At 46.1% G+C, this 24,467-nt stretch overlaps 1 protein-coding gene across 1 annotated transcript in view; it reads right to left on the bottom strand.

Moving 5' to 3' along the window:
* The window catches only part of CNOT1 (CCR4-NOT transcription complex subunit 1), a 4,219,019-nt gene that overhangs the window by 3,123,427 nt on the left and 1,071,125 nt on the right, over nt 1-24,467 (bottom strand). The gene's annotated exons all lie outside the window — the stretch shown is intronic.

The following is a 24,467-nucleotide window of genomic DNA, read 5'->3' as shown; positions in this document are numbered from 1 at the left end:
AGGAAAAATGAAAAATACCCCCAAAACCCGGGTCAAAAAATTTTTTACACAGATACCAGTCAGGAGGTAGAAGAATATGCTTCATCTTTTGAAACATTTGACAGATGTTCACCTTGGAAGTCTCTCTCCAAACAAAGTTCAGACTGCCAAGCCATACCACACAATATTCTCACTAACAGCTGCGACACCATTATCTCATTCAGAAATAAACTGGACTTTTACAATGTGCACCCAGATCTCAGCATTCAAGGGTGCCCCTTTCCAAGTCTCAGGATTCAAAAGGGTGTGTCTTCCCCCACCAGTCTGGTCACATGCATCATTATCCACAAGCAAGGCAGCCTCTAAAATGGGCAACTAAATGAATATATTCAGTCTAGGGGCTGCAAAAGCACCTCACTGAAGTAGCATCCTGGACGAAGCCGGGGGTGTCGCAGCATGGCTCCTACCCACCAGTCTACTTGATCTTTCATTTTTTAAGAGGATTTTGGGTAAGGAAGACTAGTCAGCAGTTGTCAAAACACACCTGGTATACACTTCAAGCCACTTTCAGTCCGGAAATAGGGCACTCATTGGGCAGCATTAATAGTTTTAGGAGTAAAGTACAATTGTGTACACTTAGCATAAATGTAAATGTTCGAGTGTATTCATTGTTGCAGTCATCACATTTGGGTTATCCTTGTCAGAATAGCCCTCAGTCGGTCCGAATACCAGAGGCTTAGTATTTCTGGATCGGTTGCTGTCGCTTCAGGACTGACGTCAGGACATCATTAGTATAAAGTAAGGCAGCCGATGCAATTACATCAGTTTTTCTTGCATCAACTGTCAGAAGCACCCAAGTGGGAGCCAGTATATGGTGAAAGAACCCCACCAGTAGAAAGTAAATATAAAAAAAATTGTTGTAGAGAGAGAGAAAAGGGGGATGGGAAGGAGGGAAACGTACAGTTGTGTACCTACCATAAATGTAGATGTTGGAGTGTATTCACTGTTGCAGTCATTACATTTGGGTAGATTCCCAAAGCTATGGCTGGGAGGATGGATTTATACAGCATTAGGATGAACTATAAGGCCCTGCAAAACAGCAGTGGCAAAGCCAGCTCTGGATTTAGAGAAAATTGCTAAGTGATGATGCTTGGTGAAAGTATGAACTGAACTCCAGGTAGCAGCTTCTGGAATATACCTGGTAGGAACACCTCTGAGAAAGGCTGTAGAAGTAGATGCAGCCCTGGTGGAATGAGATCTGATCTCCTGGGGCACAGGTTTTCCATGGTGCTTATAAGAGAAATTAATACAATGGCATATCCATTTTAGAAATGGCATGTTTTGAAATAGCCTTCCCCTCTGCCCCTGCAGCAAATGCTACCAGCAGTTCAGATTTTATTGGAGATTTAGTCCTGTCCAAGTAGAATCAAAGTTTTCTGTGCACATCCAATGAATGCAGAATCCGCTCCCCCTTGTTCTGTGGATTAGGAAAGAAAGTTGGCAAATGAATAGACTGATTAAGAGCCACAATGGATACCACCTTGGGCATGAAGGATGGATTTGTCCTGAGTGACACCCTGTCTGCATGAAAGATGATGAAAGGCTCCACTGCCATAAGGGCCTGTAATTCAGATATCCTTCTAGCTGAAGTAATTGCTAAAAGGAAGGCTGTTTTCCAGGAAATAAATTTTAAGTCTGCAGTAGTAGCTGTCTCGAAAGGAGGTAGAGTGAGTTTCGCCAATACAAAGTTAAGGTCCCAGGCAGGGGTTGGAGCTCTCCTGGGTGTCTCAAGTTTCTGGCCCCTCTGAGATGCTGCTTTAGCAGAAGATGAGAGAAGGGGGGGGTTGTTCTGTGTTGTAATGACCTGAAATGGCTGAGGCATGGAATTTAATGGAGGAAAAAGAGAGGCCCTTGTGAAGCATCTCAGTTAAGTATTGCAAAATCTGAGGTAAATTGGGCGCTGTTGTGCTCATCACTTGAAACTGATTTCAAGCACAGAATCTTTTCCATTTGTCAGCATAAGATATTTTAGTACTAGGTCTTCTCACCTCCAAAATGACATCCATCACTGGTTTGCTGAGGGATGCTAAGGGGGAATTTAAATGATTAGCCAAGCTGCTAGATTCAATGTTTGGAGCTGAGGGTGCAGAATTTGATTCTCCTACTGAGACAGTAAGGAAGGTGTCTGAGGCAGGTGCCATGGAGAAATCTGTGACACTGCACAGGAGTGGGTACCAGTGCTGGCGTGGCCAGTCTGGAGCAATCAAAATCATTTTTGGTTTGTCCTGTTTGACTTAGTAGAACTCGGGAGAGGAGAGGCAGAGGGGGAGGGGGAAAGGAACAGACTGATAGGTTTTTTCCAGCTGAAGGACAGAGCATCCATTTTCCAGGCATTTTTGTGACTAGTTCTTGTGCAAAAGTTGTCCAACTGGTAGTTCTGGGGTGAGGCAAAAAGATCCAAGTCTGGGCTCCCCCCATTTGCGTGTCAACATGTTGAAAATCCGTGGTCCCAGTTTCCAATCGTGTGGGTCCATGAGATTTCTGCTTAGTCTGCCAGAATATTCGGCTTTCCTGGCAGGAACTGAGATTATAGTTGTACTTGGTAGCTCAAAGCCGTGTTCCACAATGCCATGGCTAGTCTGCAGAGGGGGTAGGAATGTGTACCCCCCCCCCTCAGCTTGTTTATGTACCACATAACCGTGGTGTTGTCGGTCTTTACCAGTAGTAGTCTTGGATGAAGGTAGCCCTTGAAGACTGTCCAGAGCATGCTGTACAGCTAGCATTTCTTTTTGATTGATATGAAGGTGCATTTGATTTGGGCTCCATTTGCCCTGAATGCACTTCCCTGTCAGATGAGCCCCCCATGCATAGTCTGATGCGTCTGTAGTTGGGGTTTGGGCGGCAGGGGGTGGTGTGAATGGCAGTCCCTTGTTTTGGTGGCAGGCCTCTGCCTACTACAGGAACTCTAGGAGCAGGCAAGGTATGATATGAATCATTGTTTTCAGGCTGTGACATTGTTGACTCCATAAACTTTTTAAGTACCACTGACGTTTCCTCATATGCAGTTTTGCATATGGAATTAGAAAAATGCAGGAGGCCATGAACCCCAAGGCTTGCAGTATTTGTCTTGCAGATAGCAGGGTTTTTGTGGCCACCTGTATGAAGTAAGTCACCAAATGAATTTACTTTTCTGGCATAAGGAAAGCCATCTAGGCAGTTGTATTCAAGCTTGCACCCAGGAATGTAATTTTTTGAGAGGGTACAAGTTGTGATTTATTTTAGTTTATGTTGTACCCTAGAGAAGTTAGACCCCTTTTTACAAACGCCAGATGTATTAGAAGAGTGGCCTGCTTTTCTGCCTGAATTAGACAATCGTCCAGGTATGGATATATTTGAATATTTGCCTGCAAAATGCAATTACTGTAGCCAGGTACTTTGTGAATACCCTGGGCGCAGTAGACAAGCAAAAGGGCAAAAGTAGCCTGCTTTGAAGCGAAGGTATCTTCTGCAAGATTCCCTGATAGAGATATGCAGGTAAGCCTCTTAAATCTAGTGTTGCCAACCAGGCATCCTTGCCTAGCATAGGAAGTAACTGAAGAGTGAGCATCTTGATTTTTGGAATATCCAGAAAGGTGTTTAGAGTAGACAGGTCTAGAATTGGACACCATGATTTGTCTTTTCTGGGTAGCAGGAAAAGTCTGGAATAGAAACAGTGTCCCTTTTGCTTTTCTGGTACTAGTTGAATAGCCCCCATGTTTAGGAGGTAAAGTACTTGTTTCTGAGCCTCTGCCACTGATTTGGGGGCAGATCTGGCCACCCGTTAGGAGTTGGCAAAGTGTGGAAATGAAATCTGTATCCCTGGGACACTATTTAAAACCCATTTGTCCTTGGTTACAAATTGCCAGTTTTTTGCATGGCCAGTTTTCCACCCAAAGGGGTGGCTGAGAGGTAAGTGCTTGGTAATTTTAAAGGAAAGTCACTGAGACTTTTTACCATAGGGTGGTGTCTTGTTGTTTCCAGATTTGGAAGTGGAAGCACCCCATTGCTTAGTTCTGAGAGTCCCTTGAAACTGAAACCTGGTGCATTTTGAATGTCTGGGTTTGGCTTGAGTGGCTCTAGAAGGAGCTGAAAAGGACCAGTTCTTAGTAGGCCAGTGCTTACTAAATCATGGAGGTTGCACTTATGAGAAATCTTTCACAGTTTGCATAGATTTAGCTTTATCTTCCATCTTTTTTAGAACTTCTTCAGCCTTATTGCCAAAGAGACAGTACTGATGTAAAGGAGCATCCACCAACAACTTTGCTTTAACATGATCAGGTAGAGATTGTTCCTTAAGCAAAGCATGCGTTCTAAGCACAGACCCAGTTAACAGCAGCCCTACAAGAGGACTCTAAAGAATCAAAACCACATTGCAAAGAATGCTTTCCAACTTGTTCAGCTGAACGCAATAAACCTGTAAATCATTATTTTCCACACAGTCAGAAATCATCATTTTCTGTTTAAGCAGTTCCATGATATGCGGCTGATATTTTAGCATATGGAATAGACAGTTTAAAGCCCTGATTGCCAAAGTTGCATAAGTATAAACTTTTTTACCCCATCTATCCAGCGCCCTGGAGTCTTATCAGATGGGGTAGGATTTTTAGCAGTAGAAGCCTTAATGCCCTTGGACTCCTGAGAAATTCTTTCTGGATCCGCAACAGGATTTTTGAAAAGAAATTTGTGGGAGTCAGGAAAGTACAGTTTTGTACCTACCATAAATGTAGATGTCCGAACAGGATAGCATCTGCAGTCCTTACAAATGGGTTGTCCTGTCGTCAGGCAGCCCTTCGGTCGGCCGGATTCCAAAGTCTGGGTCTGGCCTCGGCTGGTGTCGCTCTCACCCGACGTCATCTCTGCTGGTCTTCGGGTATAAAGGCATCAGCCGACGCCATTTTCCTCTGTTTCTTGCCCCAGATGCCAGTTGCCCTCTTGGAAAACTAAATTTTGGATAAATGCCAATGTTTCCAATAAAAATAGAAGGCAAACACAAAAAATAAGCATGTATGTACATATATACAAACAAATACACCATAAGATATCCCCCCCTAGCTAGCTATAAGGAGGGCAAATACCCTAGGAGTACCACAGAGGGGAAGGAGGGTGGGTAATCCTGACTGCAGATGCTATCCTGTTCGGACATCTACATTTATGGTAGGTACAAAACTGTACTATGTCCTTCAAGGATGCATCTGCAGTCCTTACAAATGGGTAGAATACCATAGCCAAACTAGGGGAGGAGGTAGAAGAATTATGGTGTAGTTAGGATCCCTTGCAAAACAGCAGTGGCAAACCCTGCTCGGGATCTAGAGTATAGAGGTAAGTTATAATGCTTGGCAAATGTATGCACGGAGGTCCAAGTAGCAGCCTCAATAATGTCCTTGGTAGCCACTCCTCGTAAGAAAGCTGTGGTAGTGGCAGTAGCCCTTGTAGAATGAGGCCTTATGTTCTGTGGAATTTGCTTTCCATGGTAGGAGTAACAGAATCTTATGCAATTTCCTATCCACTTGGAGATTGTTTGTTTGGAAATTGCTTTTCCTTCCCTTCCTGTTGCATAGGCTACTAAAAGCTGGTCTGTTTTTCTATTACCCTTGGTTCTGTCCAGGTAGTAGCGCAACTGTCTATGTACATCCAAGGTATGCAGGAGTCTTTCCCCCCTGTTCTGTGGATTGGGAAAGAAGGTAGGTAGGTGGATTGCCTGGTTTAGAGACACTCTGGATATCACCTTAGGCATGAATGTAGGATTAGTTCTCATGGATACTCTATCTTGATGGAAGATTAAGAAGGGTTGTACTGCCATTAAAGCCTGTAGTTCTGAAACCCTTCTTGCTGAAGTAATTGCCAGTAGGAAAGCAGTTTTCCAGGATAGGTGTTGAAGATCTGCTGTTGCTGCTGGTTCGAATGGAGGGAGTGTCAATTTTTCTAGCACAAAGTTCAAGTCCCATGCTGGTAATGGTGGTTTTCTAGGAGGTTTTACATTCTTAATTCCTCTCAGGAACTGTCTGAGCAGAGGATGTGAGAAAACAGGGGGATCGAAGCTATATTCTGCAGAAATAGCTGATGCATGTATCTTGATAGAGGAGTAGGACAGGCCTGTATGGAGAAGCTCTGCCAAATACTCCTGGATGTTGGCAATATCTACCTTTGACACATCCTTCCCTCTTTCAGTACTCCAAATGACAAACCTTTTCCATTTTCCTGCATAGTTCCTTCTTGTTGAAGGTCTGCGGGCCTCAAGGATAATGGCTTTAACCCTTTGAGATAAATCTGGGTTAGTTGCTGTTATGCAATGTTCCAGGCAGTTAGTTGCAGAGTTTTCAGGTTGGGATGCAGGATGTTGTAGTTGCTCTGAGTTAACAGCAAAGGAATCAGGGGTAGTGTCCACGCTTCCCTCGAGACATGGTCCTCAGTAATGGATACCAATGTTGCCTTGGCCAATTTGGAGCTATCAGAATTATCCTTGGACGTTCCTCTTTGATTTTCAGTAGTACCTTGTGCATCAAAGGAAGAGGTGGAAATGCGTATGCTGTCAGGCCTTTCCAACTGAAGGATAGAGAGTCCACCTTCCAAGCAAGTGGGTGGTATATCCTGGTGCAGAATTTCTTGAGCTGGTGATTGAGTGGGGATGCGAATAGGTCTATTTGTGGTATCCCCCATTTCTTTGTGATGGTCTTGAAGATGTCCGGGTGTAGCATCCAAGGTAGTTCTGCTTAACATGTCTGCTAGGATGTTTTCTTTTCCTGGCACAAATATTGCCTGTAACTGAATGTTGTAGCTCAGAGCCATATTCCATAGGTCCAGAGCCATTCGGCATAGGGGGTATGAATGAGTGCCTCCCTGTTTGTTGATGTACCACATGACTGTGGTGTTGTCTGTCCTCATCATCAATTGGCCTTCTTTGAGGAATGGTCTGAAATTCTTGATTGCTAGTTTTACTGCCAGCATTTCTTTTTGATTTATGTGCAGGTGCAGCTGATCTGGAGTCCATAAGCCTTGAATGCAGTGGTCCAGCATGTGGGCCCCCCAACCGAGGTCTGAGGCGTCTGTTGTGATGGTTTGGCTTGTTTGAATGTTGTGGAAGGACAAACCTGGATTTGACTGGCATGCCTGAGCCCACCATAGAAAGTCTTGTTTCAGGCATGGAATTAGTGGTATTTCGGTTTCTAAGCTGTGCCTGTGTTGAGACCATAAATTCTTTAGGTACCACTGTAACTTTCTCATATGCAGCCTGGCATGGGGGACCAGGATTATGCAGGAGGCCATGAAGCCCAAGGCCTGCAGTACTTTCCTTGCTGTTAGTTTGTCCTGTTTTGTTAATGCCAAGAAATAAAGAGGAAGTTGTTCTTGTTTTTCTGCAGTTAAGAATGCCATCTGTTTTACTGTGTCCAATTTTGCACCCAAAAATGTTCTTGTTTGGGATGGTATCAGTCTTGTCTTTTTTAAATTGACTGTGTATCCCAGGGCTTGTAGTAAGCAAATGACCCTTTGTAAGTCTTGTGTCAGCTTGCTTTGGTTGTCCGCTTGTATCAGGCAGTCGTCCAGGTATGGATAAATTTGGATTCCCTGAAGCCTGCAATGAGCGATTACTGATGCCAGGCATTTCGTGAACACTCTGGGCGCAGTAGATAAGCCAAAGGGCAATGCTGAGAATTGATAATGCTCTGATCCTGCAAGAAATCTGAGGTATCTTCTGCAATTTGGTCGTATGGGGACGTGCAGGTATGCCTCCTTGAGATCTAGCGTTACCAGCCAACACTCCTTGCCCAGCATGGGAAGAAGTTGCTGTAGGGTCAGCATTTTGAATTTTGGAACAATGATGAATGTGTTTAAGGCGGACAGGTCGAGAATAGGCCTCCAACCTTACTCTTTTCTTGGTACTAGGAAGAGTCTGGAGTAGAATCCCTTGCCCTGTTCTGTAGGTGGTACCCTTTCTACAGCTCTCATTTTTGTTAATTGAGTTATTTGTTTTAGAGCTTCTGTCTTTTGATTTGGTGGCAGGTTTGGCATTCCTCTTTTTACTGGTAAGGTGTGGAAATGAAACCTGTAGCCTCTATCTATAATTTGCAAAATCCACTTGTCTCTTGTGATATAGTGCCAGTTTTTTGAAACTAAGGCTAACTTTCCGCCTAAGGGTGCTGCTATTTGTTCCCTGGTAGGCGGTGTCAGAGTCAAGTCACTGTGATTGTGTTGTAGTGGCAGTGGTCGAATCTGTGCCTCGTTGGTTATTGCCTTGCCACTGGCGTCCCCTGTAGGCACCTCCTCTGGATTGATTTCTGCCTCTGGAACGTCTATTCCTGCCTCTCTGAGATTTAGAGGAGTCTGGAAAGGACCAATTTTTGGAAGGCCAGTTCCTGCTAAACCTTGGGGGCTGAACCTGTAAGAAATCTTTAACTGTTTGTACAGATTTTGCCTTCTCTTCCATTTTCTTCATTACTTGTTGGGCAGGAGAACCAAATAGACTGACCTTATCCATAGGAGCATCTAATAGCTTTGCTTTAACATGATCCGGTAAGACCTGTTCTTTCAACCATGCATGCCTTCTTATATCTGTGCCAGTCATGGCTGATCTAAATGAAGCCTCCAGTGCATCATAGCCACATTTTAAAGAATGGTTACTAACCTGCTGAATGTTATTGACCATCTCTAGAACATATTTCTTATCTAAGGGATCATCAGAAGACAGTTTCTTAGTTAACTGATCAAGCATAAACTCTTGGTATTGGATCATATGAAACTGACAGTTCAAAGCTCTAGCTGAGAGTGTAGCAGAGGTGTATACTTTTTTACCCCATCTCTCTAAGGACCTGGATTCCCTTTCAGAAGGGAGAGGGTTTTTCGTTGAGGTCGAAGCTACTGCCTTAGGTCCCTGGGAAATAGTCTCAGGATCTGCAAGAGGAGCCTTGTATAAGTGGTGATGAGTGTCCGGTACCCTGTAAAACCTATCGGGCTTAGCAGGGGCTGGAGGTAAAGTATCTGGAGCAGTGCAAACATCATTAAATGCATCATCCACAACAGGAAGAAATGGAGGTATAGCTAAGGGCCTATGTTATGTAAGTGTAAAAGGTCCTAAGCCTTTTTCTTGAATCTGAGAAATCCTGTCCTTGCCATTGGAATTGCTCTCTCATGGCATGTATGGTTTCCCCAAAGGAAAATTCCTCTGGTGGAGAGGCAGAAGGAATAGATTCTTCAGCATCGGAATCTTCATATGAAGAAAAAGGAGCCTCTGGATGGTCTGTATTGTCTGTATCATCAGAAGAGTCATCTGAGGACACTGTCTCAGGGTGCTCTGCTCTAGGTCTCTTTTCTGGAGGTTGAGAGGCCCTGTCTGGGTGAGATTGGGATCCCCTTATTAAAGAGATGAGATCCTCTGCCAGAGTAAGCATTTGGGAACTGGAACTGGGCCTGTGAGAGGGGGGCTTAACAGGCACAGACTTAGCAGATTTGGCTGCTTTAGCCCTGGCAAAGGCCTTTATAGACATGGCTGCAGGAGGCCTAGCAGCACCACGTGCTGGGGTAGAGACATCCAAAGGGATGGTATCCGATAATTCTTGAGAAACCACATTAGTAGGCAAAACTTCAGAGGCCGATTCAACTAGGGTAGAAGGGGCCTCGGTAGTAGTCATGGATTCGGCTGAGGATTGAACCGTTTGCTCGGTTTCGGCCGAAACCGAGACACTCGCGGTTTGCTTAACCGTGGTTTCGGCCGAAACCGCGGACCGCGAGTGTCGGTCCTTCTCTTTGCATTTAACAATTTGTGTAGTCGGAGGATCCGACGGCATAATGTACGCAAAATCTGAGCCGAAAAACTGTTCAGCAAACTCCGACCGACGCCTAAGAGTTCGTCAGTTGAAGGAAGCACAGGCTAAACAAGCTGCTACGTCGTGGTCTGGGCCTAAACAAGGTAAACAGTAAGAGTGGAAATCTTTATGAGGTATTTGTTTCCCACAAGTTAAACAGTTATTTACTTTTTCTGACATCGGCTGAGGCAAGAAAGAGTCCCCAACGGGGTACTTAGCTTTTTAGAAGTCTTCGAAGTAGTATTCGGTAGTAGTAATCTCTGGATCTGACCGACCGGCACTTGCGAACAGCTTCTGCTTCGGGCGCCACGCGGCAAGAAAGACTGAGGAAAATGGCGTCGGCTGATGCCTTTATACCCGAAGACCAGCAGAGATGACGTCGGGTGAGAGCGACACCAGCCGAAGCCAGACCCAGACTTTGGAATCCGGCCGACCGAAGGGCTGCCTGACGACAGGACAACCCATTTGTAAGGACTGCAGATGCATCCTTGAAGGACATCCCTGTAGTATCTGTCTGGTTTACTAGACGCAAGAAGGCAGGGAATCAGGGGCTATACTGCATTCCGAAAACACAACAATGTCTAGAAAGTACAGTTGTGTACCTATCATAAATGTAAATGTTCGAGTGTATTCACTGTTGCAGTCATTACTCTTGGGTTATCCTGCTGGCAGGCTACCCGCAATCAGCCTTAATTCCAAATTCATGGTATGGCGTCAGTTGCTTTCGCCTCTTCCCTGACGTCAGTGCGCCAGGGGTATAAAAGATGCAGCAGACGCAGTTTTCCTCAGTTTTTCTTGCCCCAGATGTCAAGTGCCCCCAGAAGGGTAGGCTAAAAAATTATGCCAATAAAAAAGCATGCACTAAAATAAAACATTCTTCACCTACAAGCAAATACACTACAAAGGTTGTATAGTACAGACAAGTGCAGATAAGTCCCAGCAATGAAAAGGGGGATGGTGGGTGGGTGGGTAACCTGGAGTGCAACAGTGAATACTCTCTAACATCTACATTTATGGTAGGTACACAACTGTACTATGTTCGTGTTTCACTGCTGCAGTCATTACTCTTGGGTTGAATCCCAAAGCTGAGGTTGGGTGGCTGGGCCTAAATAGAATTAGGACTGGCTATGAGGCCCTGCAGAACTGCAGTGGCGAAGCCTGCTCTGGATTTAGAGTAAAGAGTTAAGTGGTAGTGCTTTGTAAAAGAGTGCACTGAAGTCCAAGTTGCAGCCTCCAAAATGTCCTTAGTTGGTACTCCTCTGAGGAAGGCTGCTGAAGTAGCTGCTGCTCTGGTTGAATGTGGCCTGATGCCCTTAGGCACTGATTTGCCATGGATTCACCCAGAGCTGTTGGACATGCTACACTTAAAGAAATCCCAATCCCTCAGAGTCACATGCTCCAGGGATCTAAACCTTGTCATCACAATGAGCAAAACATGCTGGAGGGATAGGTTCCTGACCCAGAGACTCCCCAGACTCTGGAATAGACTGCCCATTCATGTCATGCAGAGTGCCTCTTTGGCCCTCTTCAAAAGGAACCTTGATGATTTGATGGGAGATAGGAAATTCATCCCAGGGATAACTTCAGATGTTATGTGATCCTATCTCGCCTACATTCTGTACTGATGGGGCTCGGAGCCGATCCCTCGGCTCCGACTCGGCACGCTATGCTAAAGAGCGAAGCCTCTTATTGGCTGAGCTATTTCTTATCCCAGGATGCACCACCACTAATCCCCCAGATCTCGTTTGCCGCTTACAAGCTAAGACGTGGTCTCAACTTGGCTGGGCTAAGTACTACTTTATTTAGGCTTTTCCTGCCAGGAATTTGCTTGTTTTGAACCCAAAAGCTGTTTTAACAGCTATTGTTGTGATACGAGTGTGTATTGGATATTTTTGTTGAGAAATTTGTGTTTTTTCGTTAAGGGAAGGTTTCCAGTTTTAGTTAGAAGGGCCTTCCCCTTTTGCTATTTGCTATTCTAGCGTGTTATTTGTGGGTCAAGTACCCGTTTAAGTTAGAGGGTCTTGACCCTCCTTTTCTGTGTTTTTGTGCAACTGTATTGTCGTTTTACAAAAAAAAAAAAAAAAACTTTACATTTTTTGTTGAACTTTAAATTGCTAGTTTTGGTATTACCTATCTTTAGACATGTCCAAAGAGCATAGACCCTCCGGGTTTAAAAAGTGCACAAGGTGTGGTTATAAGATGTCCATAATGGACGACCACTCCTCGTGCGTTTATTGTTTAGGCGCCAAGCACCTACAAGAGTCATGTAGCGTGTCACGCCTTCTCATCAAGGGTCCTCCAGGAGAGGAAAAATAAATTAATCCTTAAAGGGTTAATTAAGCCATCCTTCGAGGAGGCTTTATCTTCTTCTCCCTCTCCTTCAAAAAAGAAAAAAGCGTCTGCTCCGACCAGTCTGTCGGAACAGACTGCCAAAAAACCTAGGCAGACTTCTCCATCGGCTCCACGGACTTCGGAGCCGAGGGCGGAACGGTCTGCCTCGATGCCTCCAGTCTCGACCCCTCTGGTTTCGGAGCCGAGGACTGGGGCATCGAGATGCGGGTCACCTTCATCGGCTCCACTGATATTGGAGCAGATGAGGGTTGCTGGCTCAGACTCTTCCCCTTCGGCGTCGAAGTCCTCATCGGCACCGAGGGAAATTGCCTTGAGCTCTCCCTCGGAACCGATAATTATAGAATCCATTCGGAGCCGGTCCCCTAGTCCTATGGAGCCGATGGAGAAATCGGTTCGGACCCGATCGGTATCGTCCAGATCCTCCAAGATGTCTGATTCGGACATCGACAGGGTGCTCCTAAGACTCTTCCAGTCTCTGGTGTTCCAAAAGTTAGTTTCGGCTCCAGCCCATTCTTCAGAGCCGATGGTCCACCCTGCTACTATGGTTCCTCCTCCAACAGCCTCGGCACCGTTGGAGCCGGTGCTGGTGGAACCGGTGGAGGTTTTAGGGTCGGGCCTGACCCTTACTCCAACTCCGGCTGGCAGTCCAAACCCCCTTCTGCTGATGAGTCGGTGTTCCTTAAGGCCTTTGGAGCTCAGCCCTCCGCCTCCTGGGTGTCTCCGCCCTTCGACGAGCTCTTGGATTTGATCTGTCGAAGGGCGTGGGAACACCCAGACTCTGTGGACCCGGTGCCTGCTCGTCCTAATAAGTTCCTCTCAGCACCCCCCGAAAAAGAGTTCCTAACTAAAGGTGTGGCTGTAAATGCTTTGGTGGTGGCATCTGCTACCCAGCAAGATGTAGCAGAGGCTTCGACGTCCGTCCATCTTCCTAATAAGGAGTCTAGGAGCATGGATCGGTACGGAAAGCGCACCCTAAGTTCAGCGGCCTTCACATTAAGGTCCTTGAACTACCTTACGCACTTTACCAGATTTCAGAGGGATCTGATTAAAGAACTTTCCGATACCCTCTTGGGTAACCTGCCTGAGGAGCTGGCCCAGACTGTTGGCTCTCAGCTGGCTACACTGTCGTCCATTTCAAACTCGTCCATGAGGCTCATTTCTTATGCGGCCAAAGGGGCGAGTAGAGCGGCGGGTACAGGCATTGCTCTACGGAGACAAGCCTGGCTCCGCCTGTGTCATTTCGCGGAGGCCTTTAAGTCTTCCTTTGCCGACGCGCCCTTTGATGGGTCCTCCCTGTTTGGACCCAAGGTAAAGGACACACTGACCCGCTGCGAGCAGGAGGGTAAGACTGACTGCCGTAGGGGCACGATTTTCCACTCCCTTTCGGCCTTACCCCAAGGCTAAAAGAGGAGGGAAAACGTGGTTCCGTAGATCTCAGAAGCCTTACCCCTCTCAGCAGGATGATCCCCCTTCCAGAGGCAGGGGAGGGGGAAATTCTTCAGGAAGACGCCGTCCCAGAGGCAGCAGAGGCCCTCGCAACACTGGAGACCGCGAGTCCTTTCGTGGCTCTTCAGCCTTTCACAGTCCCTGAGGGATTGCCCGACTGTGCAGTTCTGGAGCCAGTCGGGGGTCGTTTTTCGAAGCACCTAAAAGCCTGGGAAGGTATCACTCAGGACCGATGGGTGCTTCGAATTATCGCCGGAGGTTACACCATCCCTTTCTCTCACTCTCCACCTCAGTCCAAAAAAATCCCGGACCCGCCACCCAGTCAATGGGAAACTGCAGCCTCAGAAGTTTCAAAGCTGCTGCAAAAAGGAGTCATCCAACCGGTCCCCGCAGACCAGATCGGATTAGGGACTTACTCAAGATTCTTTTTGGTGCCAAAAAAGACCGGGGACTTGAGACCCATTTTGGACCTCAGTATTCTAAACCGTTCAGTCAGAAAGTCCAAGTTCAATGGTCACCCTACAAACCATTCTCCCATTGCTGGAGAAAGGTGTTTGGATGTGCTCCATAGATCTCAAGGATGCTTATTACCATATTATGGTGCATCAAGCGTCCAGGAGACATCTGCGCTTCAGCCTAGGAGGCAGTCATTTTCAGTTCCGCGCGCTGCCCTTTGGTCTCACCACAGCCCCCAGGGTGTTCACCAAGTGTTTGGCGGTTGTGACTGCTCACCTGAGAAGTCTAGGATTCCAGGTGTTTCCATATCTAGACGACTGGCTCCTAACTGCCACCTCCAAGCATCTACTATTGCGGAGCCTACAAGCCACTATATCACTGGGCAATTCCCTTGGAATCACCTTCAATTGGCCAAAGTCTGTGTTGCTGCCATCTCAACGCATAAGATTCATAGGGGTAGAGATAGACTCAAACCGAATGCGGGTCTATCTACCTACAGACAGAATACAAACCATACAGTCTAAAGTTCGAGCCTTACTTCCCAGATCCAAAGCCCCAGCCAGAATGGTCCTGCAACTATTGGGATCCATGTCCGCCACGGTTCTTCTAGTTCCTCTTGCAAGGCTGCACATGAGAATTCTCCAGTGGCTTCTTTCAGCTCAGTGGTCCTTTCAGGAACTCCCTCTGTCACCTCATATGGATCACGGAAACCTGCAAACGGGACCTTCGCTGGTGGCTAGTGCCCTCCAATTTGGATCAGGGACGACCCTTTGTTCTACCTCCTCCTGCGGCCACTTTGACCACGGACGCTTCCCAGATGGGGGGGGCATTCCCTGGGCAGGTCAGTCCAAGGCAAATGGCACCCAAAAGAGACCCTACTTCATATCAACATCCTAGAGATGAGGGCGATGCTTCTGTCCCTTCAAGCCCTTCACGATTACCTCCATCAGGGTGTGATTGCCGTTCACTCAGACAACATGTCAGTTGTCTGGTACTTGAACAAACAGGGAGGGACCAGATCCTATCCTCTTTGCAGAGAGGCCATGAGAGTTTGGGAATGGGCAGTGTCTACCAAACGATTCCTAGTGGCTACTCATATCCCAGGCAAGTCCAATGTGATAGCCGACAGATTGAGCAGAACCATCCTCTCTCCTCACGAATGGTCTCTGAACATCACGGTGACAAATCAGATTTTCAGCAAATGGGGAGTTCCGTATTGCGACCTCTTCGCGACTCCTCTAAATACGAAGTGCAAAAAGTTCTTCTCCCTCACCCCGGCTCCGAAGAGCCCCATGGACGCACTAGCCCGTCCTTGGCCCACCGGCTTGCTTTATGCCTTCCCTCCAGTTCCTCTCCTTCCCAGGATGATCCAAAAGGCATCTCTCTTGGGAAGCAAAATGATCTTAGTTGCTCCTTACTGGCCTCGTCAAGTATGGTTCCCTTATCATCGGAAGTATGCTCTGGAAGGTCCATGGTTCCTGGATCAGATCCCAGACCTTCTGGTTCATCAGTCGGGACTATTCCACCAGTCCCTTCACACCTTAAAATTGACGGCTTGGCTCCTCCTCTTCCGACTATAGTCAGGAGTCATACATTGGATCCAGAAGTTGTACACATCTTATCTTCGGCCCACAAGTCTGCTACAAAGAAATTGTATTCTAGCAAATGGAAAAGATTTGCTATTTGGGCTCAACTCCGGGGCCTGGATCCCATCACTATTCCCGTATCAGAGGTACTAAAATTTTTAACATCTCTTTTCAATCAAGGCTCTTCAGTCTCTACCATCAAGGTTCAATTGGCAGCGATTTCCAATTTTCACGAATCTATAAACCCACCTTTAATGAGCAACAGATTGTGTAAGACCTTCTTGAAAGGTGCTGCGCTTTTAAGACCTCCGATTTCTCATCCTGCTCCTCCATGGGATCTCGATGTGGTGTTACGCGCCTTAACTTCCTTCCCCTTCGAACCGGCAGTGACATGTGATCTAAAATTTCTATCGTGGAAGACTGCTTTTCTGGTGGCGATTACTTCTGCCAGAAGGGTTTCAGAGCTTCAAGCTTTGTCTGTGAAACCTCCGTACTTGGTTTTTCACAAAGAGAGTATCTCTCAGGCCAAATCCTTCCTTTGTCCCTAAAGTTTGTTCCACTTTCGGCCTACAACAATTAGAACTTCCAGTCTTCTTTCCGAAATTTTCTAACAAAGCAGAATTCATATTCCACACATTAGATGTCCACAGGCAGTTGCGTTTTTATTTAGATAGGACCAAACAAACAAGGAAAACGGATCAGTTGTTTGTATCCTTTACAGACAATAAATTGGGCAAAGCTATCACAAAGGTCACTATTGCCAAATGGATCAGGGACTGTATTACTCAAGCTTATTCTTATTCTAACAAAGAGCTTACCACCTCTGTCAAAGCTCATTCTACAAGGGCTATGGCTACTTCGATAGCATTTCATTCTAAGCTTGCCATTAGTGACATTTGTGCTGCGGCTACATGGTCTTCCCCGCACACCTTCATTTCCCACTACAAATTGAATGTGGCATCTAGAGGACGAGCTTCATTTGGTTCCACAGTGCTCAGGAGTGTTTTCCAATGAGCCACCCAGGATTTAGGTGCTAGGGACGCTGTCCCATCAGTACAGAATGTAGGCGAGATAGGATCACATAACATCTTTTAGTTATGTACTTACCATAACTTTAAATGTTTGGGATCCATCTACTACATTCTAACCCACCCTCCTTCCCCCTGCCTTGGAGATCAGAGGATATCAGAAGGTCCGAATCCTGTTGTTTCATCTTGAAACATCTAACAATGTTATATAAACAAGTTGTGCATGTGTGCATGAATGCGGACAAACAAGATCTGGGGGATTAGTGGTGGTGCATCCTGGGATAAGAAATAGCTCAGCCAATAAGAGGCTTCGCTCTTTAGCATAGCGTGCCGAGTCGGAGCAGAGGGATCGGCTCCGAGCCCCATCAGTACAGAATGTAGGAGAGATGGATCCCAAACATCTAAAGTTATGGTAAGTACATAACTAAAAGTTGCCCTGTTAGACAGGGGTCCAGGGAAGTAAATATTGTGGGAAGAAATAGCCTGGGAATTGTTATGGCTAGTCTTGTATAGGGCCTAGTGCAGATAGCCTAGTACCAATCATTGAACCTGTGAACCTATTAGGCCAGTCAGAGTATGATGCCCTATTTGACATGTACTTCACTAGACACATGCAACACCTAGAAAGGCCATAAAAGTACCTCATGAAGAGAGTCCTAGGCCTTAAACATGTCTGACACGGACAGACCAAAAAAACTCCAGCTATTCTCTGCCTCATATCGTCTACTAAGAGCCGATCTTTGACGTACAAATTCATGTGTGACCCAGCTCTGTTAGAAATGCGACATCTAATGAAATCCCAATCCCTCCAAACCACATGCTCCAGAGACCTCAACCTCATTACCATAATCAATAGAACATGCTGGAGGGACAGGTTCATATCCCAGAGACTGCCCATGCTCTGGAATAGACTTCCCATACATGCCAAGCAGAGCACCTCACTGGCCCTGTTCATGAGAAATCTTGATGAGTGAATGGAAAATGGAAAGATGTTCATGTTTCACTGTTGCAGTCGTCACATTTGGGTTTTCTGCCTGCAGGTAGCCCTCAGTTGGCCTGAATGTCATTGTCTTGGATTCCTGCTTCCATGATGCCAGGTCGTCAGGGGTATAAAACTTGCAGCTGACACCATTACATCAGTCTTTCTTGCCGTGTGGTGCCCGAAGCAGAAGCAGTTTGCAAGTGCCAGTTGGCAGTCTCCTGAAATTTTCATTTTCGAGTTTCAGAAACAGTCTTCAAAAAAGAAAAGTACCCCATTGAGGATCTTTTTTCTTGCTCCAACCGATGTCCGTAAAAGTTAATTGTCTTACCTGTGGAAAGCAAATACCTCAAAGATTTTCATTAGTACGGCATCCCTTGCTTAGGCCCAGTCCACGACATCCCTCGCTGTCGGTTTTGTGCCTTGTTCAACCCTCGAACTCTTCGTCTGGCTATCTTTGCAACAAATTATTTTGGTACTCTGTATCAGTACTCCGAAATGGCTTCGTTACACCATCCGACTATTTATCTTCCAAAAAATGTAAAGATAAAGACAGACCGCATAGGTACAAAACTGCCGATGATGCTTTTGTTAAGCTAGTTGCCAGTCCGCCGGTACTCTAGGTGCTTTCGCAGCCCCTGATACCCGCTACATCAGATGAGCAGCCCTCTACTGAGACCCATTCAGAGTCCGGTATGCCACGAGATGCATGCGGAAGTCTCTACCTTGGATGGGTCCGGAGCCCCTGTGCAGGCACAGGCTTCTGAGGGTGTATTCACGCCTACAGACTTGCATTTTAAACAGATGCCATTTTCTTCATCCAGGCCTTAAACTCTATCGACTCCTAGAAAACTGATGTCCAAGCCGCATGCTCAGGCCCATATGCCTAAAAAGAAATGCTTAGAATGGCCAAAGACCTTATTACATTAGGGAAGCCAGCCTTCACCCAGTAAGAGACCTAGAACTGAATTTCCTTTTGATTCTTCTGATCAGAAATCTGATATTTGTGTTCCTTCTGATGACCAGGATTTACCCCGTCTACCTGTGAGGATTCTGATGCAGAGTATTCCATTCCCTCTGCTTCCCCTCCAGAAGATTTTTCTTTTGATGAAACCTTTCACACTGTTAGGGAGCATTTCCGCTGGGAAAGCCAATATTACTCTGACTCCAAGAAGAGGCTTAATGAATTCTTACTCCTTCCTCAGCACAGGCCTTTAGCTATCCCTCCTGTTCTGGACATTGTAGATTATGCTTTCTTGGACTCTAGCCTTTCCCCAGACACTTTACCTCCAGCTCCCAGAAAACCTGACTGGTATTAGAGTACCTGACTCCCAAGTTCATGTTCAAGAATCCTACTGCGGATCCAGAGACCATTTCCGAAGGACCAAAGGGCATTAAGGCTACTGCTGCCAAAAATCCTACCCCTTCTGAGAGATTCTAGAGCCTTGGACAGATGGGGTTAGAAGGTATACACTTTTGCTGCTTTGGCCATTAGGGCTTTAAATTGCCAGTTTCATATGTTAAAGTACCAGCAGTATATTATGGGACTACTTAAACGGAAAATGATGTTGATTCCAGACTCTGCTGAACATAAAGAATTACAGGATTTAATGCATTTTGCAGAACAAGGTTGTAAACATACTTTTGTAATGTGGTTTTGGCTCTTTAAAAGCATTTTGCAGGGCTTCTGTCACTGGGTCTGTACTTGGAAGGCAGTTTTGGCTTAAGGAGCAAAACTTGCTAGATCATGTTAAAGCTAAATTACTGGATGCTCCCTTAAACCAAGACCACCTGTTTGGCAACAAAGCAGAAGTCCTCAAAAGGATGGAGGAAAAAGCTAAATCTATGAAAACTGTTAAAGATTTCCTATAAGTACAGCCTCCCAGATTTAGTAGGCATTGGCCTTCAAAGAATTGGTCCTTTCCAGTCTCTTCCAGGCCTTCAGTCCAAACCCAGGAACAGCAGACCACCTAGGTTACAGTCTCAGGCTGCGCACAGGCCTAAGCAGTGGGGGAGGCTCCCACTTCCAAAGCAGGTAGTAGTAAGCCAACCCCCTACGGAAAAATGGCACAATGACTTTAGCCCTTCCAAGCCCTGCTCAACTGCCTACTCCCTTAGGAGGAAAATTTGTCCTGCATGCAAAAACCTGGAAACTCATTACCCAGGACAAATGGGTTTTAAATATAGTTTCCCAAGGATACAGATTCCACTTCCACACCCTACCAACCCCAAACAGTTGGCCAGACCTACCCCCAAATCATTGCGCAGCAGCCAAACAGCAGGATGTTCTTAGTGTTTCACTATTGCAGTCATTACATTTGTGTTATCTGCTTACAGTAGCCCTCAGTTGGCCTGATTAACAAAGTCTTGGGTCCTGCGTCAGTTGCTGTCCCTTCTTCCATGACATCAGGTCGTCAGGGGTATAAAACATGCAGCAGACGCCATTACATCAGTCTTTCTTGCCATGCAGTGCCCGAAGCAGAAGCAGTTTGCAAGTGCCGGTCGGCCGACTCCTGAGATTTTTGTTTTCGGGTTTCAGAACCGAAGTCTTCAACTAAAGCTAAGTACCCCATTTGGGAAACTTTTTCTTGCTCCTTACCGATGTCAGTAAAAGTTAATTGTATTACTTGTGGAAAGCAAATACCTCGCAAAGATTTTAATTTGTCTGTATTCCTTGCCTAGGCCCTGACCATGACGTACCTTGCTGTCGGTTTTGTACTTTAATCAGCGCACTATCCATCGTCTGTATATTTTCGTCTCTAAATATTTTGATTCTCTGTTTAATTGTCCAGAAATGTCAGTTTGCCATACGACCACCGGGATTCCAAAAAAAATGCAAAAATAGACAGGCCGCCAAGGTCCAAAGCTGCCAACGATGCTTCCCCCAAGTCAGTCGCCAGTTCGCCGGTACTCAGTAAGGCGCTTTCGCAGCCCCTGATGCTTGCTACTTCTGACTCTCAGGCCTCTACTGAGACCCTTTTCGGAGTCCAGTATGCCACGAGATGCTTCAACTGTGAAACCTGCGGATATCTCTACCTTGGATGGGTCCGGAGCTGCTGTGCAGGCACCTGCTTCTGAGGATGTATTCAGGCCTACGGATTTGCATATTAAACAGACGCCTCCTTCATTTTGGCCAAAGTCTGGAACCATGCCTAAGAAACCGAAGTCCAGGCCTCTATGCCTAAAAAACAAATAATGGCTGAAGGTCTTATAACTCTAATCATGGAAGCCAATCTCCCCCTTCTAAGAGACCTAGGACTGAAGTTGTTTATGAATCTTCTGACCAGGATTCTGATTTTTCTGATACTGCTGATATGGATTTGCCCTTATCTACTTATGAGGATTCTAATGCAGAGGACTCTATTCCCTCTGCTTCCCCTCCAGAGGATTTTTCTTTAGGTGAGACCTTACATACTCTAAGGGAGCATTTCCAATGGGAAAGCCAGGATTTTTCTTATTCAAAAAAGAGGCTTATGGATTTCTTACTCCTGCCTCAGTGTAGGCCTTTAGCTATACCTCCTGTACTAGACATTGTTGTTGATGCCTTTTCAGAATCTAGTTTAGGTTCATAGGTAGGTACTAGGCTATCTGCCAGAGTGCATTTATAAGCCTAGCCATAGTGTCTGCTTTCGCCGCCCCGTTGATTAATTAACTGATCCTATGTCAAGCAGAGCCAGTAGTGATCCCAGGGGCGTATTTTCTGTTACCCATCCACTCATCAAGGTTTCTCTTGAAGAGTGTTAGTGAGGGACTCTGCCTGATGTAATCTGGAATTTTGTACCAAAGCATGGGGAATTTGTGACTGGAATCTATCCCTCCAGCATGTTCTATTTATTGTTCTGGCGTGGTTTAGCTCACTAGAGAGCATGGCTCGCAGTGACTTGGATTTCTTTAGGTGGAGCATGTCCATCAATTCTGACTTGGACATGGCTTTGTAAGTCAGGCCGAGATCACCTCTGAGTAAGCGGTATGTGACAGAGTACAGCCGGAGTTTTTTCAGTCAGGCTGCATAGGACATATGTTTGAGACCAGTAATCCTCTTGGTGAGGTACTTTTATGGTCTTTCCAGCTGTTGGAAGTGTGTTGCGAGGTACATCCCAAATGGGGCATTGTACTCTATGATGGGTCTGAGTGACAAGTAGAGGGGCACTATAACCTCTATTTCTAGATGCGAACCCTTTAGTAATTAGATGGGCCACATAAAAGGATTTCCTAACTACTTTGGCAATATGATTGTCAAAGGAGAGATTACTATCTATCTGGGTCCACAGATCTCTTATTACCTCTTCTGTATTAAGGGGGTTGCCACCTATGTGGTAATTCGTGGGTGTTTTGTTTCTCCCAAACAGGACAACTGCATTTTTTGGCATTTAGCTTGAGGCCATGACTTTGACACCAGGTGTCCGACTCAGTAAGGTCCTTTTGGAGGATGTCCGTGTCAGCCGGAGAGTCAGTTATGGCTTCCAGTTTGCAGTCCTCGTCAAACTTGGTTAGCCATAGTCCTCCTGTGTTTGCCTGTACTTCTGATAAGTATATGCCGGATAGTAGGGGTCCCAGGACCGAGCCTTGCGGGACACCACTTGACTAGTTTAGAGTCGGACCTGAAGCCCGCTCTTCTTACCGTGCGAGTTCTGTCTGTAAGCCAGCTGGCAACCCATCTCGTGACGTAGGGGTTTATGTTCAGGCTGTTTTTCTGTAATACCCGAGTGGGGAATGGTGTCAAAAGCCTTGGCGAGGTCAAGGTAGGCTGTGTGTACCACCTTTCCCTAGTCTATGGCCTTGGTGACTGTCTCGAAGGAATCAACCAGGTTTAGTAGGCATGATCTGCCCTTAAAGCCGAACTGGGTCGGGTTAAGTGTTTGGAGGTTCCCAATGTCTTTGTTAATGAATTCCATGATGCGCTCCATAGCCTTGCAGACAAGGCTAGTCAGGCTTATGGGGCGATAGTTACCAGGGTCAGTTGTGGCCCCTCCTTTGTGGAGAGGAATAACTGTTGCTGTGCACCATTCTATGGGCATGTAGCCTTTGGAGAGGCTGAGGTTGAACAGCGTGTTTTGGTGGGGGTTAGTTCATTTGTAGTTCGTGCAAGTCGCTGCCTGGGACACCATTTGGTCCCATTAACGCTGTGTTTGGCTTTTGAAAGGGCTGTTTTCACCTGTGTCTGTAATTTTTGGGACACTACACTTTTCTGGTATTGTTGTGGGCCCTTTTGGAGGTGAGATGGGGGGTGAAGTTTGCACTGAATCTGCCAGGATGTTGGCAATATCAGTAGGTTCAGTATATTTTGTGCTATTTTGCACTAGTTCAATGCATATCTGCGAGTTGCCACTTAAATTCTTAACATAGCTAAAGAAGTATTTGTGGTTGTCTTTTGAATCCTTGGCTATTTTTCTTTCGAAGTTGGCCTTGATGATTTCATGACTGACCTCAGTTTCTTACTGATCAGGGATGTCTTTCCTTCTTGGGATTTGCCTTTTTTCTGAACTAGTTTTCTCCTTCTATTGTATAGCCCGTTTATTGCAGGGGTCCACCAAACTGGTTTCCTTCTCTTAAAGGAGTGAGTCTTGGTTTTGCTAGGAATGGCACGATCCATGCATCCTTGTAGGTGCTCAAAGTGCATTTGTAAAGGTTTCTGCATCTTGGGCAGCATTATCCTTTAGTGTGGGGGTTGTGAAACTTACCACCTGTCTTAAGTTGAAGTTTGCTTTAGAAAAGTGTTTTACTGTGGTTTCCTTATTTGGGATTGGTGGTGGGGTGTGGACAATCCAGTGTGATTAGTTTATGGTCTGATCTAACCAGTGACTGGTTGACCGGTGTGGAACATCTGTTGCCCATATTGGTGATGACCAGGTCCAATGTTTTCACCTCTTGTTGGGTAGTTTACCAGCCGATCCAGGGCATTTGAGTTGAATTCCAGGAAGTGCTGGGCCTGGGAATTTGTACTAGTATTGTACTGGTATGCTGCGCCACTAACTGGAGATGTAGATATTCTTGATGAATATGGATACACCCCTTCCTTTTGTGTTTTGGTCCGTGTTCTGTGGCCGAAACGTATGGTATGAGTCTTAGCCCGGTAGTGCTGGGGTTCTCTCTGGAGCCTTGAACCAGGTTTCAGTTACTGCACAGATGTCGACGTTCTCCATACTGAGGAGTGCTTCGAGCGCATGCATTTTGAGATTTAAACTCCTGGCATTGAGTAGCATGACCCTCAGTTTTTTGTTAATTGTGCTGTTTACGGAGGTGGGTTTGACTTTTGAGCTTTGCCTAAAAAAGGCACTATGGGGGCAGCAAGAGCCTTGGCCAGTATTCGAAAGCCTGGGGGTGACAGGTGCAAGCAGTCTCTTGCGAAGTAACGTGGCTTGTCGAGCATGTTGACCCAGGCTGACAGACACTGGATCCCCTTGGAATGACACCAGAAGCTTAGCCAGTTGTTGAAATTGATCATTTTTTTCTTTATACTGAGGTATCATTCTTGGTGAGGGCAGGATGCTGGTCAGGGTCATACCAGCCTGGGCTATATGATCACAGAGCTCTTCCATGTCTCTCTTCATGTAGTCCAGGAAGGTACGTCTCAGGTCATTCCCACCAACATGAAAAATGATAGTCATATTTGTACTTGTTCTGGAGTGCCCTTAGTGCTTGTTTTATGTGGCGGATTCTGGCTCCCGACAGGCAGCTTAACTGTAACCTTCTGCTTGTTCAGCCTGGTGAGTGGGACGTCAGTGTGCCTGACTAGAGAGTCACCTATTACTAGTGTTAGGTATGTTATTTCGCCTTAAGGGTTGTGATTGTGCGGCACACTGAT

Source organism: Protopterus annectens, chromosome 8.part0 (genome assembly GCF_019279795.1).
Source record: "Protopterus annectens isolate FY-2018-M chromosome 8.part0, PAN1.0, whole genome shotgun sequence".
NCBI classification, from domain to species: domain Eukaryota; kingdom Metazoa; phylum Chordata; order Ceratodontiformes; family Protopteridae; genus Protopterus; species Protopterus annectens.
The sequence above is the reverse complement of the archived record's forward strand: the minus strand, read 5'-3'. Positions and strand labels throughout refer to the sequence as shown.